This window comes from Ipomoea nil, unplaced genomic scaffold (assembly GCF_001879475.1).
Source record: "Ipomoea nil cultivar Tokyo-kokei standard unplaced genomic scaffold, Asagao_1.1 scaffold3314, whole genome shotgun sequence".
NCBI classification, from domain to species: Eukaryota; Viridiplantae; Streptophyta; class Magnoliopsida; order Solanales; family Convolvulaceae; genus Ipomoea; species Ipomoea nil.
The window spans coordinates 1-16,760 of NW_017619742.1; positions in this window are offsets into that span (position 1 = coordinate 1).

The following is a 16,760-nucleotide window of genomic DNA, read 5'->3' on the forward strand; positions in this document are numbered from 1 at the left end:
CGGAAACGTCTAAGGGTCTGGGCCTTGTTTCCTATCTTTTCTTGCCGAGTCCCTCGGTCGAGGCGACCCATTAGGCTTTTTCTATCTCAGAAACAGTTTAGGGTCAGTGCCCCGTCATTTCTCTCAATACTCGCCGAGTCCCTCAGTCGAGGCGACTCCTGTAGGCTTTTTCTCGGAAATGTCTAAGGGTCTGGGCCCTTGTTTCCTATCTTTTCTTGCCGAGTCCCTCGGTCAAGGCGACCATTAGGCTTTTTCTATCACAGAAACAGTTTAGGGTCAGTGCCCATCGTTTCTTTCAATACTCGCCGAGTCCCTCAGTCGAGGCGACTCCTGTAGGCTTTTCTAGGAAACGTCTAAGGTCTGGGCCCTTGTTTCCTATCTTTCTTGCCGAGTCCCTCGGTCGAGGCGACCCATTAGGCTTTTTCTATCTCAGAAACAGTTTAGGGTCAGTGCCCCGTCGTTTCTCTCTATACTCGCCGAGTCCCTCAGTCGAGGCGACTCCTGTAGGCTTTTTCTCGGAAACGTCTAAGGGTCTGGGCCCTTTTTATCTTTTCTTTCCGAGTCCCTCGGTCGAGGCGACCCATTAGGCTTTTTCTATCTCAGAAACAGTTTAGGGTCAGTGCCCCGTCGTTTCTCTCAATACTCGCCGATCCTCAGTCGAGGCGACTCCTGTAGGCTTTTTCTCGGAAACGTCTAAGGGTCTGGGCCCTTGTTTCCTATCTTTTCTTGCGAGTCCCTCGGTCAAGGCGACCCATTAGGCTTTTTCTATCTCAGAACAGTTTAGGGTCAGTGCCCCGTCGTTTCTTTCAATACTCGCCGAGTCCCTCAGTCGAGGCGACTCCTGTAGGCTTTTTCTCGGAAACGTCTAAGGGTCTGGGCCTTGTTTCCTATCTTTTCTTGCCGAGTCCCTCGGTCGAGGCGACCCATTAGGCTTTTTCTATCTCAGAAACAGTTTAGGGTCAGTGCCCCGTCATTTCTCTCAATACTCGCCGAGTCCCTCAGTCGAGGCGACTCCTGTAGGCTTTTTCTCGGAAATGTCTAAGGGTCTGGGCCCTTGTTTCCTATCTTTTCTTGCCGAGTCCCTCGGTCGAGGCGACCCATTAGGCTTTTTCTATCTCAGAAACAGTTTAGGGTCAGTGCCCCGTCGTTTCTTTCAATACTCGCCGAGTCCCTCAGTCGAGGCGACTCCTGTAGGCTTTTCCTAGGAAACGTCTAAGGGTCTGGGCCCTTGTTTCCTATCTTTTCTTGCCGAGTCCCTCGGTCGAGGCGACCCATTAGGCTTTTTCTATCTCAGAAACAGTTTAGGGTCAGTGCCCGTCGTTTCTTCTCAATACTCGCCGAGTCCCTCAGTCGAGGCGACTCCTGTAGGCTTTTTCTCGAAACGTCTAAGGGTCTGGGCCCTTGTTTCCTATCTTTTTCTTGCCGAGTCCCTCGGTCGAGGCGACCCATTAGGCTTTTTCTATCTCAGAAACAGTTTAGGGTCAGTGCCCCGTCGTTTCTCTCTATACTCGCCGAGTCCCTCAGTCGAGGCGACTCCTGTAGGCTTTTTCTCGAAACGTCTAAGGGTCTGGGCCCTTGTTTCCTATCTTTCTTCCGAGTCCCTCGGTCGAGGCGACCCATTAGGCTTTTTCTATCTCAGAAACAGTTTAGGGTCAGTGCCCCGTCGTTTCTCTCAATACTCGCCGATCCCTCAGTCGAGGCGACTCCTGTAGGCTTTTTCTCGGAAACGTCTAAGGGTCTGGGCCCTTGTTTCCTATCTTTTCTTGCCGAGTCCCTCGGTCAAGGCGACCCATTAGGCTTTTTCTATCTCAGAAACAGTTTAGGGTCAGTGCCCGTCGTTTCTTTCAATACTCGCCGAGTCCCTCAGTCGAGGCGACTCCTGTAGGCTTTTTCTCGGAAACGTCTAAGGGTCTGGGCCCTTGTTTCCTATCTTTTCTTGCCGAGTCCCCTCGGTCGAGGCGACCCATTAGGCTTTTTCTATCTCAGAAACAGTTTAGGGTCAGTGCCCCGTCGTTTCTCTCAATACTCGCCGAGTCCCTCAGTCGAGGCGACTCCTGTAGGCTTTTTCTCGGAAATGTCTAAGGGTCTGGGCCCTTGTTTCCTATCTTTTCTTGCCGAGTCCCTCGGTCGAGGCGACCCATTAGGCTTTTTCTATCTCAGAAACAGTTTAGGGTCAGTGGTTTCTCAATACTTTCAGTCGAGGCGACTCCTGTAGGCTTTTCTGGAAACGTCTAAATCTTTTCTTGCCGAGTCCCTCGTCTTAGGCTTTTCTATCTCAGAAACAGTTTAGGGTCAATACTCGCCGAGTCCCTCAGTCGAGGCGACTCCTGTAGGCTTTTTCTCGAAACGTCTAAGGGTCTGGGCCCTTGTTTCCTATCTTTTCTTCCGAGTCCCTCGGTCGAGGCGACCCATTAGGCTTTTTCTATCTCAGAAACAGTTTAGGGTCAGTGCCCCGTCGTTTCTCTCAATACTCGCCGTCCCTCAGTCGAGGCGACTCCTGTAGGCTTTTTCTCGGAAACGTCTAAGGGTCTGGGCCCTTGTTTCCTATCTTTTCTTGCCGAGTCCCTCGGTCGAGGCGACCCATTAGGCTTTTTCTATCTCAGAAACAGTTTAGGGTCAGTGCCCCGTCGTTTCTCAATACTCGCCGAGTCCCTCAGTCGAGGCGACTCCTGTAGGCTTTTTCTCGGAAACGTCTAAGGGTCTGGGCCCTTGTTTCCTATCTTTTCTTGCCGAGTCCCTCGGTCAAGGCGACCCATTAGGCTTTTTCTATCTCAGAAACAGTTTAGGGTCAGTTTCTTTCAATACTCGCCGAGTCCCTCAGTCGAGGCGACTCCGCTTTTTCTGAAACGTCTAAGGGTCTGGGCCCTTGCTATCTTTTCTTGCCGACTTTAGGGTCAGTGCCCCGTCGTTTCTCTCAATACTCGCCGAGTCCCTCAGTCGAGGCGACTCCTGTAGGCTTTTTCTCGGAAACGTCTAAGGGTCTGGGCCCTTGTTTCCTATCTTTTCTTCCGAGTCCCTGGTCGAGGCGACCATTAGGCTTTTTCTATCTCAGAAACAGTTTAGGGTCAGTGCCCCGTCGTTTCTCTCAATACTCGCCGAGTCCCTCAGTCGAGGCGACTCCTGTAGGCTTTTTCTCGGAAACGTCTAAGGGTCTGGGCCCTTGTTTCCTATCTTTTCTTGCCGAGTCCCTCGGTCGAGGCGACCCATTAGGCTTTTTCTATCTCAGAAACAGTTTAGGGTCAGTGCCCCGTCTTTCTCTCAATACTCGCCGAGTCCCTCAGTCGAGGCGACTCCTGTAGGCTTTTTCTCGGAAAGTCTAAGGGTCTGGGCCCTTGTTTCCTATCTTTTCTTGCCGAGTCCCTCGGTCGAGGCGACCCATTAGGCTTTTTCTATCTCAGAAACAGTTTAGGGTCAGTGCCCCGTCGTTTCTCTCAATACTCGCCGAGTCCCTCAGTCGAGGCGACTCCTGTAGGCTTTTTCTCGGAAACGTCTAAGGGTCTGGGCCCTTGTTTCCTATCTTTTCTTGCCGAGTCCCTCGGTCGAGGCGACCCATTAGGCTTTTTCTATCTCAGAAACAGTTTAGGGTCAGTGCCCCGTCGTTTCTCTCAATACTCGCCGAGTCCCTCAGTCGAGGCGACTCCTGTAGGCTTTTTCTCGGAAACGTCTAAGGGTCTGGGCCCTTGTTTCCTATCTTTTCTTGCCGAGTCCCTCGGTCAAGGCGACCATTAGGCTTTTTCTATCTCAGAAACAGTTTAGGGTCAGTGCCCCGTCGTTTCTTTCAATACTCGCCGAGTCCCTCAGTCGAGGCGACTCCTGTAGGCTTTTCTCGGAAACGTCTAAGGGTCTGGGCCCTTGTTTCCTATCTTTTCTTGCCGAGTCCCTCGGTCGAGGCGACCCATTAGGCTTTTTCTATCTCAGAAACAGTTTAGGGTCAGTGCCCGTTTTCTCTCAATACTCGCCGAGTCCCTCAGTCGAGGCGACTCCTGTAGGCTTTTTCTCGGAAACGTCTAAGGGTCTGGGCCCTTGTTTCCTATCTTTTCTTGCCGAGTCCCTCGGTCGAGGCGACCCATTAGGCTTTTTCTATCTCAGAAACAGTTTAGGGTCAGTGCCCGTCGTTTCTTTCAATACTCGCCGAGTCCCTCAGTCGAGGCGACTCCTGTAGGCTTTTTCTCGGAAACGTCTAAGGTCTGGGCCCTTGTTTCCTATCTTTTCTTGCCGAGTCCCTCGGTCGAGGCGACCCATTAGGCTTTTTCTATCTCAGAAACAGTTTAGGGTCAGTGCCCCGTCGTTTCTTTCAATACTCGCCGAGTCCCTCAGTCGAGGCGACTCCTGTAGGCTTTTTCTCGGAAACGTCTAAGGGTCTGGGCCCTTGTTTCCTATCTTTTCTTGCCGAGTCCCTCGGTCATTAGGTCAGTGCCCCGTCGTTTCTCTCAATACTCGCCGAGTCCCTCAGTCGAGGCGACTCCTGTAGGCTTTTTCTCGGAAACGTCTAAGGGTCTGGCCCTTGTTTCCTATCTTTTCTTCCGAGTCCCTCGGTCGAGGCGACCCATTAGGCTTTTTCTATCTCAGAAACAGTTTAGGGTCAGTGCCCCGTCGTTTCTCTCAATACTCGCCGAGTCCCTCAGTCGAGGCGACTCCTGTAGGCTTTTTCTCGGAAACGTCTAAGGGTCTGGGCCCTTGTTTCCTATCTTTTCTTGCCGAGTCCCTCGGTCGAGGCGACCCATTAGGCTTTTTCTATCTCAGAAACAGTTTAGGGTCAGTGCCCCGTCGTTTCTCTCAATACTCGCCGAGTCCCTCAGTCGAGGCGACTCCTGTAGGCTTTTTCTCGGAAAACGTCTAAGGGTCTGGGCCCTTGTTTCCTATCTTTTCTTGCCGAGTCCCTCGGTCGAGGCGACCCATTAGGCTTTTTCTATCTCAGAAACAGTTTAGGGTCAGTGCCCCGTCGTTTCTCTCAATACTCGCCGAGTCCCTCAGTCGAGGCGACTCCTGTAGGCTTTTTCTCGGAAACGTCTAAGGGTCTGGGCCCTTGTTTCCTATCTTTTCTTGCCGAGTCCCGGTCGAGGCGACCCATTAGGCTTTTTCTATCTCAGAAACAGTTTAGGGTCAGTGCCCCGTCGTTTCTCTCAATACTCGCCGAGTCCCTCAGTCGAGGCGACTCCTGTAGGCTTTTTCTCGGAAATGTCTAAGGGTCTGGGCCCTTGTTTCCTATCTTTTCTTGCCGAGTCCCTCGGTCAAGGCGACCCATTAGGCTTTTTCTATCACAGAAACAGTTTAGGGTCAGTGCCCCGTCGTTTCTTTCAATACTCGCCGAGTCCCTCAGTCGAGGCGACTCCTGTAGGCTTTTCCTAGGAAACGTCTAAGGGTCTGGGCCCTTGTTTCCTATCTTTTCTTGCCGAGTCCTCGGTCGAGGCGACCCATTAGGCTTTTTCTATCTCAGAAACAGTTTAGGGTCAGTGCCCGTCGTTTCTCTCAATACTCGCCGAGTCCCTCAGTCGAGGCGACTCCTGTAGGCTTTTTCTCGGAAACGTCTAAGGGTCTGGGCCCTTGTTTCCTATCTTTTCTTCCGAGTCCCTCGGTCGAGGCGACCCATTAGGCTTTTTCTATCTCAGAAACAGTTTAGGGTCAGTGCCCCGTCGTTTCTCTCAATACTCGCCGAGTCCCTCAGTCGAGGCGACTCCTGTAGGCTTTTTCTCGGAAACGTCTAAGGGTCTGGGCCCTTGTTTCCTATCTTTTCTTGCCGAGTCCCTCGGTCGAGGCGACCCATTAGGCTTTTTCTATCTCAGAAACAGTTTAGGGTCAGTGCCCCGTCGTTTCTTTCATACTCGCCGAGTCCCTCAGTCGAGGCGACTCCTGTAGGCTTTTTCTCGGAAACGTCTAAGGGTCTGGGCCCTTGTTTCCTATCTTTTCTTCCGAGTCCCTCGGTCGAGGCGACCCATTAGGCTTTTTCTATCTCAGAAACAGTTTAGGGTCAGTGCCCCGTCGTTTCTCTCAATACTCGCCGAGTCCCTCAGTCGAGGCGACTCCTGTAGGCTTTTCTCGGAAACGTCTAAGGGTCTGGGCCCTTGTTTCCTATCTTTTCTTGCCGAGTCCCTCGGTCGAGGCGACCCATTAGGCTTTTTCTATCTCAGAAACAGTTTAGGGTCAGTGCCCCGTCGTTTCTTTCAATACTCGCCGAGTCCCTCAGTCGAGGCGACTCCTGTAGGCTTTTTCTCGGAAACGTCTAAGGGTCTGGGCCCTTGTTTCCTATCTTTTCTTGCCGAGTCCCTCGGTCGAGGCGACCCATTAGGCTTTTTCTATCTCAGAAACAGTTTAGGGTCAGTGCCCCGTCGTTTCTCTCAATACTCGCCGAGTCCCTCAGTCGAGGCGACTCCTGTAGGCTTTTTCTCGGAAACGTCTAAGGGTCTGGGCCCTTGTTTCCTATCTTTTCTTGCCGAGTCCCTCGGTCGAGGCGACCCATTAGGCTTTTTCTATCTCAGAAACAGTTTAGGGTCAGTGCCCCGTCGTTTCTTCAATACTCGCCGAGTCCCTCAGTCGAGGCGACTCCTGTAGGCTTTTTCTCGGAAACGTCTAAGGGTCTGGCCCTTGTTTCCTATCTTTTCTTGCCGAGTCCCTCGGTCGAGGCGACCCATTAGGCTTTTTCTATCTCAGAAACAGTTTAGGGTCAGTGCCCCGTCGTTTCTCTCAATACTCGCCGAGTCCCTCAGTCGAGGCGACTCCTGTAGGCTTTTCTCGGAAACGTCTAAGGGTCTGGGCCCTTGTTTCCTATCTTTTCTTGCCGAGTCCTCGGTCGAGGCGACCCATTAGGCTTTTTCTATCTCAGAAACAGTTTAGGGTCAGTGCCCCGTCGTTTCTCTCAATACTCGCCGAGTCCCTCAGTCGAGGCGACTCCTGTAGGCTTTTTCTCGGAAACGTCTAAGGGTCTGGGCCCTTGTTTCCTATCTTTTCTTGCCGAGTCCCTCGGTCGAGGCGACCCATTAGGCTTTTTCTATCTCAGAAACAGTTTAGGGTCAGTGCCCCGTCGTTTCTTTCAATACTCGCCGAGTCCCTCAGTCGAGGCGACTCCTGTAGGCTTTTCTGGAAACGTCTAAGGGTCTGGGCCCTTGTTTCCTATCTTTTCTTGCCGAGTCCCTCGGTCGAGGCGACCCATTAGGCTTTTTCTATCTCAGAAACAGTTTAGGGTCAGTGCCCCGTCGTTTCTCTCTATACTCGCCGAGTCCCTCAGTCGAGGCGACTCCTGTAGGCTTTTCTCGGAAACGTCTAAGGGTCTGGGCCCTTGTTTCCTATCTTTCTTCCGAGTCCCTCGGTCGAGGCGACCCATTAGGCTTTTTCTATCTCAGAAACAGTTTAGGGTCAGTGCCCCGTCGTTTCTCTCAATACTCGCCGAGTCCCTCAGTCGAGGCGACTCCTGTAGGCTTTTTCTCGGAAACGTCTAAGGGTCTGGGCCCTTGTTTCCTATCTTTTCTTGCCGAGTCCCTCGGTCGAGGCGAACCATTAGGCTTTTTCTATCTCAGAAACAGTTTAGGGTCAGTGCCCCGTCGTTTCTTTCAATACTCGCCGAGTCCCTCAGTCGAGGCGACTCCTGTAGGCTTTTTCTCGGAAACGTCTAAGGGTCTGGGCCCTTGTTTCCTATCTTTTCTTCCGAGTCCCTCGGCGAGGCGACCCATTAGGCTTTTTCTATCTCAGAAACAGTTTAGGGTCAGTGCCCCGTCGTTTCTCTCAATACTCGCCGAGTCCCTCAGTCGAGGCGACTCCTGTAGGCTTTTCTCGGAAACGTCTAAGGGTCTGGGCCCTTGTTTCCTATCTTTTCTTGCCGAGTCCCTCGGTCGAGGCGACCCATTAGGCTTTTTCTATCTCAGAAACAGTTTAGGGTCAGTGCCCCGTCGTTTCTTTCAATACTCGCCGAGTCCCTCAGTCGAGGCGACTCCTGTAGGCTTTTTCTCGGAAACGTCTAAGGGTCTGGGCCCTTGTTTCCTATCTTTTCTTGCCGAGTCCCTCGGTCGAGGCGACCCATTAGGCTTTTTCTATCTCAGAAACAGTTTAGGGTCAGTGCCCCGTCGTTTCTCTCAATACTCGCCGAGTCCCTCAGTCGAGGCGACTCCTGTAGGCTTTTTCTCGGAAACGTCTAAGGGTCTGGGCCCTTGTTTCCTATCTTTTCTTGCCGAGTCCCTCGGTCGAGGCGACCCATTAGGCTTTTTCTATCTCAGAAACAGTTTAGGGTCAGTGCCCCGTCGTTTCTTTCAATACTCGCCGAGTCCCTCAGTCGAGGCGACTCCTGTAGGCTTTTTCTCGGAAAATGTCTAAGGGTCTGGGCCCTTGTTTCCTATCTTTTCTTGCCGAGTCCCTCGGTCGAGGCGACCCATTAGGCTTTTTCTATCTCAGAAACAGTTTAGGGTCAGTGCCCCGTCGTTTCTCTCAATACTCGCCGAGTCCCTCAGTCGAGGCGACTCCTGTAGGCTTTTTCTCGAAACGTCTAAGGGTCTGGGCCCTTGTTTCCTATCTTTTCTTGCCGAGTCCCTCGGTCGAGGCGACCCATTAGGCTTTTTCTATCTCAGAAACAGTTTAGGGTCAGTGCCCCGTCGTTTCTCTCAATACTCGCCGAGTCCCTCAGTCGAGGCGACTCCTGTAGGCTTTTTCTCGGAAACGTCTAAGGGTCTGGGCCCTTGTTTCCTATCTTTTCTTCCGAGTCCCTCGGTCGAGGCGACCCATTAGGCTTTTTCTATCTCAGAAACAGTTTAGGGTCAGTGCCCCGTCGTTTCTCTCAATACTCGCCGATCCCTCAGTCGAGGCGACTCCTGTAGGCTTTTTCTCGGAAACGTCTAAGGGTCTGGGCCCTTGTTTCCTATCTTTTCTTGCCGAGTCCCTCGGTCGAGGCGACCATTAGGCTTTTTCTATCTCAGAAACAGTTTAGGGTCAGTGCCCCGTCGTTTCTTTCAATACTCGCCGAGTCCCTCAGTCGAGGCGACTCCTGTAGGCTTTTTCTCGGAAACGTCTAAGGGTCTGGCCCTTGTTTCCTATCTTTTCTTGCCGAGTCCCTCGGTCGAGGCGACCCATTAGGCTTTTTCTATCTCAGAAACAGTTTAGGGTCAGTGCCCCGTCGTTTCTCTCAATACTCGCCGAGTCCCTCAGTCGAGGCGACTCCTGTAGGCTTTTTCTCGGAAACGTCTAAGGGTCTGGGCCCTTGTTTCCTATCTTTTCTTGCCGAGTCCCTCGGTCGAGGCGACCCATTAGGCTTTTTCTATCTCAGAAACAGTTTAGGGTCAGTGCCCCGTCGTTTCTTTCAATACTCGCCGAGTCCCTCAGTCGAGGCGACTCCTGTAGGCTTTTCTCGGAAACGTCTAAGGTCTGGGCCCTTGTTTCCTATCTTTTCTTGCCGAGTCCCTCGGTCGAGGCGACCCATTAGGCTTTTTCTATCTCAGAAACAGTTTAGGGTCAGTGCCCCGTCGTTTCTCTCAATACTCGCGAGTCCCTCAGTCGAGGCGACTCCTGTAGGCTTTTTCTCGGAAACGTCTAAGGGTCTGGCCCTTGTTTCCTATCTTTTCTTGCCGAGTCCCTCGGTCGAGGCGACCCATTAGGCTTTTTCTATCTCAGAAACAGTTTAGGGTCAGTGCCCCGTCGTTTCTCTCAATACTCGCCGAGTCCCTCAGTCGAGGCGACTCCTGTAGGCTTTTTCTCGGAAACGTCTAAGGGTCTGGGCCCTTGTTTCCTATCTTTTCTTGCGAGTCCCTCGGTCGAGGCGACCCATTAGGCTTTTTCTATCTCAGAAACAGTTTAGGGTCAGTGCCCCGTCGTTTCTTTCAATACTCGCCGAGTCCCTCAGTCGAGGCGACTCCTGTAGGCTTTTTCTCGGAAACGTCTAAGGGTCTGGGCCCTTGTTTCCTATCTTTTCTTGCCGAGTCCCTCGGTCGAGGCGACCCATTAGGCTTTTTCTATCTCAGAAACAGTTTAGGGTCAGTGCCCCGTCGTTTCTCTCAATACTCGCCGAGTCCCTCAGTCGAGGCGACTCCTGTAGGCTTTTTCTCGGAAACGTCTAAGGGTCTGGGCCCTTGTTTCCTATCTTTTCTTGCCGAGTCCCTCGGTCAAGGCGACCATTAGGCTTTTTCTATCTCAGAAACAGTTTAGGGTCAGTGCCCCGTCGTTTCTTTCAATACTCGCCGAGTCCCTCAGTCGAGGCGACTCCTGTAGCTTTTTCTCGGAAACGTCGGTCTGGGCCCTTGTTTCCTATCTTTTCTTGCCGAGTCCCTCGGTCGAGGCGACCCATTAGGCTTTTTCTATCTCAGAAACAGTTTAGGGTCAGTGCCCCGTCGTTTCTCTCAATACTCGCCGAGTCCCTCAGTCGAGGCGACTCCTGTAGGCTTTTTCTCGGAAATGTCTAAGGGTCTGGGCCCTTGTTTCCTATCTTTCTTGCCGAGTCCCTCGGTCGAGGCGACCCATTAGGCTTTTTCTATCTCAGAAACAGTTTAGGGTCAGTGCCCCCCATCGTTTCTTTCAATACTCGCCGAGTCCCTCAGTCGAGGCGACTCCTGTAGGCTTTTTCTCGGAAACGTCTAAGGGTCTGGCCCTTGTTTCCTATCTTTTCTTGCCGAGTCCCTCGGTCGAGGCGACCCATTAGGCTTTTTCTATCTCAGAAACAGTTTAGGGTCAGTGCCCCGTCGTTTTTCTCTCAATACTCGCCGAGTCCCTCAGTCGAGGCGACTCCTGTAGGCTTTTTCTCGGAAACGTCTAAGGGTCTGGGCCCTTGTTTCCTATCTTTTCTTCCGAGTCCCTCGGTCGAGGCGACCCATTAGGCTTTTTCTATCTCAGAAACAGTTTAGGGTCAGTGCCCCGTCGTTTCTCTCAATACTCGCGAGTCCCTCAGTCGAGGCGACTCCTGTAGGCTTTTTCTCGGAAACGTCTAAGGGTCTGGGCCCTTGTTTCCTATCTTTTCTTGCCGAGTCCCTCGGTCGAGGCGACCCATTAGGCTTTTTCTATCTCAGAAACAGTTTAGGGTCAGTGCCCCGTCGTTTCTTTCAATACTCGCCGAGTCCCTCAGTCGAGGCGACTCCTGTAGGCTTTTTCTCGGAAACGTCTAAGGGTCTGGGCCCTTGTTTCCTATCTTTTCTTGCCGAGTCCCTCGGTCGAGGCGACCCATTAGGCTTTTTCTATCTCAGAAACAGTTTAGGGTCAGTGCCCCGTCATTTCTCTCAATACTCGCCGAGTCCCTCAGTCGAGGCGACTCCTGTAGGCTTTTTCTCGGAAATGTCTAAGGGTCTGGGCCCTTGTTTCCTATCTTTTCTTGCCGAGTCCCTCGGTCAAGGCGACCCATTAGGCTTTTTCTATCTCAGAAACAGTTTAGGGTCAGTGCCCCGTCGTTTCTTTCAATACTCGCCGAGTCCCTCAGTCGAGGCGACTCCTGTAGGCTTTTCCTAGGAAACGTCTAAGGGTCTGGGCCCTTGTTTCCTATCTTTTCTTGCCGAGTCCCTCGGTCGAGGCGACCCATTAGGCTTTTTCTATCTCAGAAACAGTTTAGGGTCAGTGCCCCGTCGTTTCTCTCTATACTCGCCGAGTCCCTCAGTCGAGGCGACTCCTGTAGGCTTTTTCTCGGAAACGTCTAAGGGTCTGGGCCCTTGTTTCCTATCTTTTCCTTCCGAGTCCCTCGGTCGAGGCGACCCATTAGGCTTTTTCTATCTCAGAAACAGTTTAGGGTCAGTGCCCCGTCGTTTCTCTCAATACTCGCCGAGTCCCTCAGTCGAGGCGACTCCTGTAGGCTTTTTCTCGGAAACGTCTAAGGGTCTGGGCCCTTGTTTCCTATCTTTTCTTGCGAGTCCCTCGTCGAGGCGACCCATTAGGCTTTTTCTATCTCAGAAACAGTTTAGGGTCAGTGCCGTCGTTTCTCTCAATACTCGCCGAGTCCCTCAGTCGAGGCGACTCCTGTAGGCTTTTTCTCGGAAACGTCTAAGGGTCTGGGCCCTTGTTTCCTATCTTTTCTTGCCGAGTCCCTCGGTCGAGGCGACCCATTAGGCTTTTTCTATCTCAGAAACAGTTTAGGGTCAGTGCCCCGTCGTTTCTCTCAATACTCGCCGAGTCCCTCAGTCGAGGCGACTCCTGTAGGCTTTTTCTCGGAAACGTCTAAGGGTCTGGGCCCTTGTTTCCTATCTTTTCTTCCGAGTCCCTCGGTCGAGGCGACCCATTAGGCTTTTCTATCTCAGAAACAGTTTAGGGTCAGTGCCCGTCGTTTCTCTCAATACTCGCCGATCCCTCAGTCGAGGCGACTCCTGTAGGCTTTTTCTCGGAAACGTCTAAGGGTCTGGGCCCTTGTTTCCTATCTTTTCTTGCCGAGTCCCTCGGTCGGCGACCCATTAGGCTTTTTCTATCTCAGAAACAGTTTAGGGTCAGTGCCCCGTCGTTTCTTTCAATACTCGCCGAGTCCCTCAGTCGAGGCGACTCCTGTAGGCTTTTTCTCGGAAACGTCTAAGGGTCTGGGCCCTTGTTTCCTATCTTTTCTTGCCGAGTCCCTCGGTCGAGGCGACCCATTAGGCTTTTTCTATCTCAGAAACAGTTTAGGGTCAGTGCCCCGTCGTTTCTCTCAATACTCGCCGAGTCCCTCAGTCGAGGCGACTCCTGTAGGCTTTTTTCTCGAGTTTCCTATCTTTTCTTGGTCTGGGTCTAAGGGTCTGGGCCCTTGTTTCCTATCTTTTCTTGCCCCTCGAGGCGACCCATTAGGCTTTTTCTATCTCAGAAACAGTTTAGGGTCAGTGCCCCGTCGTTTCTTTCAATACTCGCCGAGTCCCTCAGTCGAGGCGACTCCTGTAGGCTTTTTCTCGGAAACGTCTAAGGGTCTGGGCCCTTGTTTCCTATCTTTTCTTGCCGAGTCCTCGGTCGAGGCGACCCATTAGGCTTTTCCTCTATCTCAGAAACAGTTTAGGGTCAGTGCCCCGTCGTTTCTCTCAATACTCGCCGAGTCCCTCAGTCGAGGCGACTCCTGTAGGCTTTTTCTCGGAAACGTCTAAGGTCTGGGCCCTTGTTTCCTATCTTTTCTTGCCGAGTCCCTCGGTCGAGGCGACCCATTAGGCTTTTTCTATCTCAGAAACAGTTTAGGGTCAGTGCCCCGTCGTTTCTCTGCCGAGTCCCTCAGTCGAGGCGACTCCTGTAGGCTTTTTCTCGGAAACGTCTAAGGGTCTGGCCCTTGTTTCCTATCTTTTCTTGCCGAGTCCCTCGGTCTTTTTCTAGGCGACCCATTAGGCTTTTTCTATCTCAGAAACAGTTTAGGGTCAGTGCCCCGTCGTTTCTTTCAATACTCGCCGAGTCCCTCAGTCGAGGCGACTCCTGTAGGCTTTTTCTCGGAAACGTCTAAGGGTCTGGGCCCTTGTTTCCTATCTTTTCTTGCCGAGTCCCTCGGTCGAGGCGACCCATTAGGCTTTTTCTATCTCAGAAACAGTTTAGGGTCAGTGCCCCGTCGTTTCTCTCAATACTCGCCGAGTCCCTCAGTCGAGGCGACTCCTGTAGGCTTTTTCTCGGAAACGTCTAAGGGTCTTTGTTTCCTATCTTTTCTTGCCGAGTCCCTCGGTCGAGGCGACCCATTAGGCTTTTTCTATCTCAGAAACAGTTTAGGGTCAGTGCTCTTAATACTCGCCGAGTCCCTCAGTCGAGGCGACTCCTGTAGGCTTTTTCTCGGAAACGTCTAAGGGTCTGGCCCTTGTTTCCTATCTTTCTTGCCGAGTCCCTCGGTCGAGGCGACCCATTAGGCTTTTTCTATCTCAGAAACAGTTTAGGGTCAGTGCCCCGTCGTTTCTCTTAATACTCGCCGAGTCCCTCAGTCGAGGCGACTCCTGTAGGCTTTTCTCGGAAACGTCTAAGGGTCTGGGCCCTTGTTTCCTATCTTTTCTTGCCGAGTCCCTCGGTCGAGGCGACCCATTAGGCTTTTTCTATCTCAGAAACAGTTTAGGGTCAGTGCCCCGTCGTTTCTCTTAATACTCGCCGAGTCCCTCAGTCGAGGCGACTCCTGTAGGCTTTTTCTCGGAAACGTCTAAGGGTCTGGGCCCTTGTTTCCTATCTTTTCTTGCCGAGTCCCTCGGTCGAGGCGACCCATTAGGCTTTTTATCTCAGAAACAGTTTAGGGTCAGTGCCCCGTCGTTTCTCTTCAATACTCGCCGAGTCCCTCAGTCGAGGCGACTCCTGTAGGCTTTTCTCGGAAACGTCTAAGGTCTGGCCCTTGTTTCCTATCTTTTCTTGCCGAGTCCCAGGTCGAGGCGACCCATTAGGCTTTTTCTATCTCAGAAACAGTTTAGGGTCAGTGCCCCGTCGTTTCTTTCTCGCCGAATACTCGCCGAGTCCTCAGTCGAGGCGACTCCTGTAGGCTTTTTCTCGGAAACGTCTAAGGGTCTGGGCCCTTGTTTCCTATCTTTTTGCCGAGTCCCTCGGTCGAGGCGACCCATTAGGCTTTTTCTATCTCAGAAACAGTTTAGGGTCAGTGCCCCGTCGTTTCTCTCTCAGTCCCTCAGTCGAGGCTCCTGTAGGCTTTTTCTCGGAAACGTCCCTCCTAGCCGAGTCCCTCGAGGCGACTCTTTTTCTATCTCAGTTTAGGCAGTGCCCCGTCGTTTCTCGGAAACGTCTAAGGGTCTGGGCCCTTGTTTCCTATCTTTTCTTGCCGAGTCCCTCGGTCGAGGCGACCTAAGGGTCTGGGCCCTTGTTTCCTATTTTTCTTGCCGAGTCCCTCGGTCTTTTTCTATCTCAGAAACAGTTTAGGGTCAGTGCCCCGTCGTTTCTCAATCTCGCCGAAGTCGAGGCTCCTGTAGGCCGAGTCCCTCCTAGCCGAGTCCCTCGAGGCGACTCTTTTTCTATCTCAGTTTAGGCAGTGCCCCGTTTTCTCGGAAACGTCTAAGGGTCTGGGCCCTTGTTTCCTATCTTTTCTTGCCGAGTCCCTCGGTCAAGGCGACCCATCGAAACAGTTTAGGGTCAGTGCCCCGTCGTTTCTTTCAATACTCGCCGAGTTCAGGCTTTTTTTCTATCTCAGAAACAGTTTAGGGTCAGTGCCCCGTCGTTTCTCTCAATACTCGCCGAGTCCCTCAGTCGAGGCGACTCCTGTAGGCTTTTTCTCGGAAACGTCTAAGGGTCTGGGCCCTTGTTTCCTATCTTTTCTTGCCGAGTCCCTCGGTCGAGGCGACCCATTAGGCTTTTTCTATCTCAGAAACAGTTTAGGGTCAGTGCCCTCCTGTCGTTTCTGGGCCCTTGTTTCCTATCTTTTCTTCGAGTCCTCGGTCGAGGCGACCCATCTTTTCTATCTCAGAAACAGTTTAGGGTCAGTGCCCCGTCGTTTCTCTCAATACTCGTCCCTCAGTCGAGGCGACTCCTGTAGGCTTTTTCTCGGAAACGTCTAAGGGTCTGGGCCCTTGTTTCCTCTTTTCTTGCCGAGTCCCTCGAGGCGACCCATTCTTTTTCTATCTCAGAAACCAGTGCCCCGTCGTTTCTCTCAGTCCCTCGGTCGAGGCGACCCATTAGGCTTTTTCTATCTCAGAAACAGTTTAGGGTCAGTGCCCCGTCGTTTCTCCTGTAGGCTTTTTCTCGGAAACGTCTAAGGGTCTCCCTTGTTTCCTATCTTTTCTTGCCGAGTCCCTCAGTCGAGGCGACTCCTGTAGGCTTTTTCTCGGAAACGTCTAAGGGTCTGGGCCCTTGTTTCCTATCTTTTTTAGGGTCTTGCCGAGTCCCTCGGTCTAAGGCTGATCTTTTCTTGCGAGTCCTCGGTCGAGGCGACCCATTAGGCTTTTTCTATCTCAGAAACAGTTTAGGGTCAGTGCCCCGTCGTTTCTCAATCTCGCCGAAGTCGAGGCTCCTGTAGGCCTCGGAGTCCCTCCTAGCCGAGTCCTCGAGGCGACTCTTTTTCTATCTCAGTTTAGGCAGTGCCCCGTCGTTTCTCTCAATACTCGCCGAGTCCCTCAGTCGAGGCGACTCTGTAGGCTTTTTCTCGGAGGGTCTGGGCCCTTGTTTCCTATCTTTTCTTCCGCCGAGTCCCTCGGTCGAGGCGACCCATTAGGCTTTTTCTATCTCAGAAACAGTTTAGGGTCAGTGCCCCGTCGTTTCTCTCAGTCCCTCAGTCGAGGCGACTCCTGTAGGCTTTTTCGAAACGTCTAAGGGTCTGGGCCCTCCTATCTTTTCTTGCCGAGTCCCTCGGTCGAGGCGACCCATTAGGCTTTTTCTATCTCAGAAACAGTTTAGGGTCAGTGCCCGTCTTTCTCCCTCAGTCGAGGCGACTCCTGTAGGCGGAAACGTCTAAGGGTCTGGGCCCTTGTTTCCTATCTTTTCTTGCCGAGTCCCTCGTCGAGGCGACCCATTAGGCTTTTTCTATCTCAGAAACAGTTTAGGTCAGTGCCCCGTCGTTTCTCTCAATACTCGCCGAGTCCCTCAGTCGAGGCGACTCCTGTAGGCTTTTTCTCGGAAACGTCTAAGGGTCTGGGCCCTTGTTTCCTATCTTTTCTTGCGAGTCCCTCGGTCGAGGCGACCCATTAGGCTTTTTCTATCTCAGAAACAGTTTAGGGTCAGTGCCCCGTCGTTTCTCTCAATACTCGCCGAGTCCCTCAGTCGAGGCGACTCCTGTAGGCTTTTTCTCGGAAACGTCTAAGGGTCTGGGCCCTTGTTTCCTATCTTTTCTTGCCGAGTCCCTCGGTCGAGGCGACCCATTAGGCTTTTTCTATCTCAGAAACAGTTTAGGGTCAGTGCCCCGTTTCTCTCAATACTCGCCGAGTCCCTCAGTCGAGGCGACTCCTGTAGGCTTTTCCTAGGAAACGTCT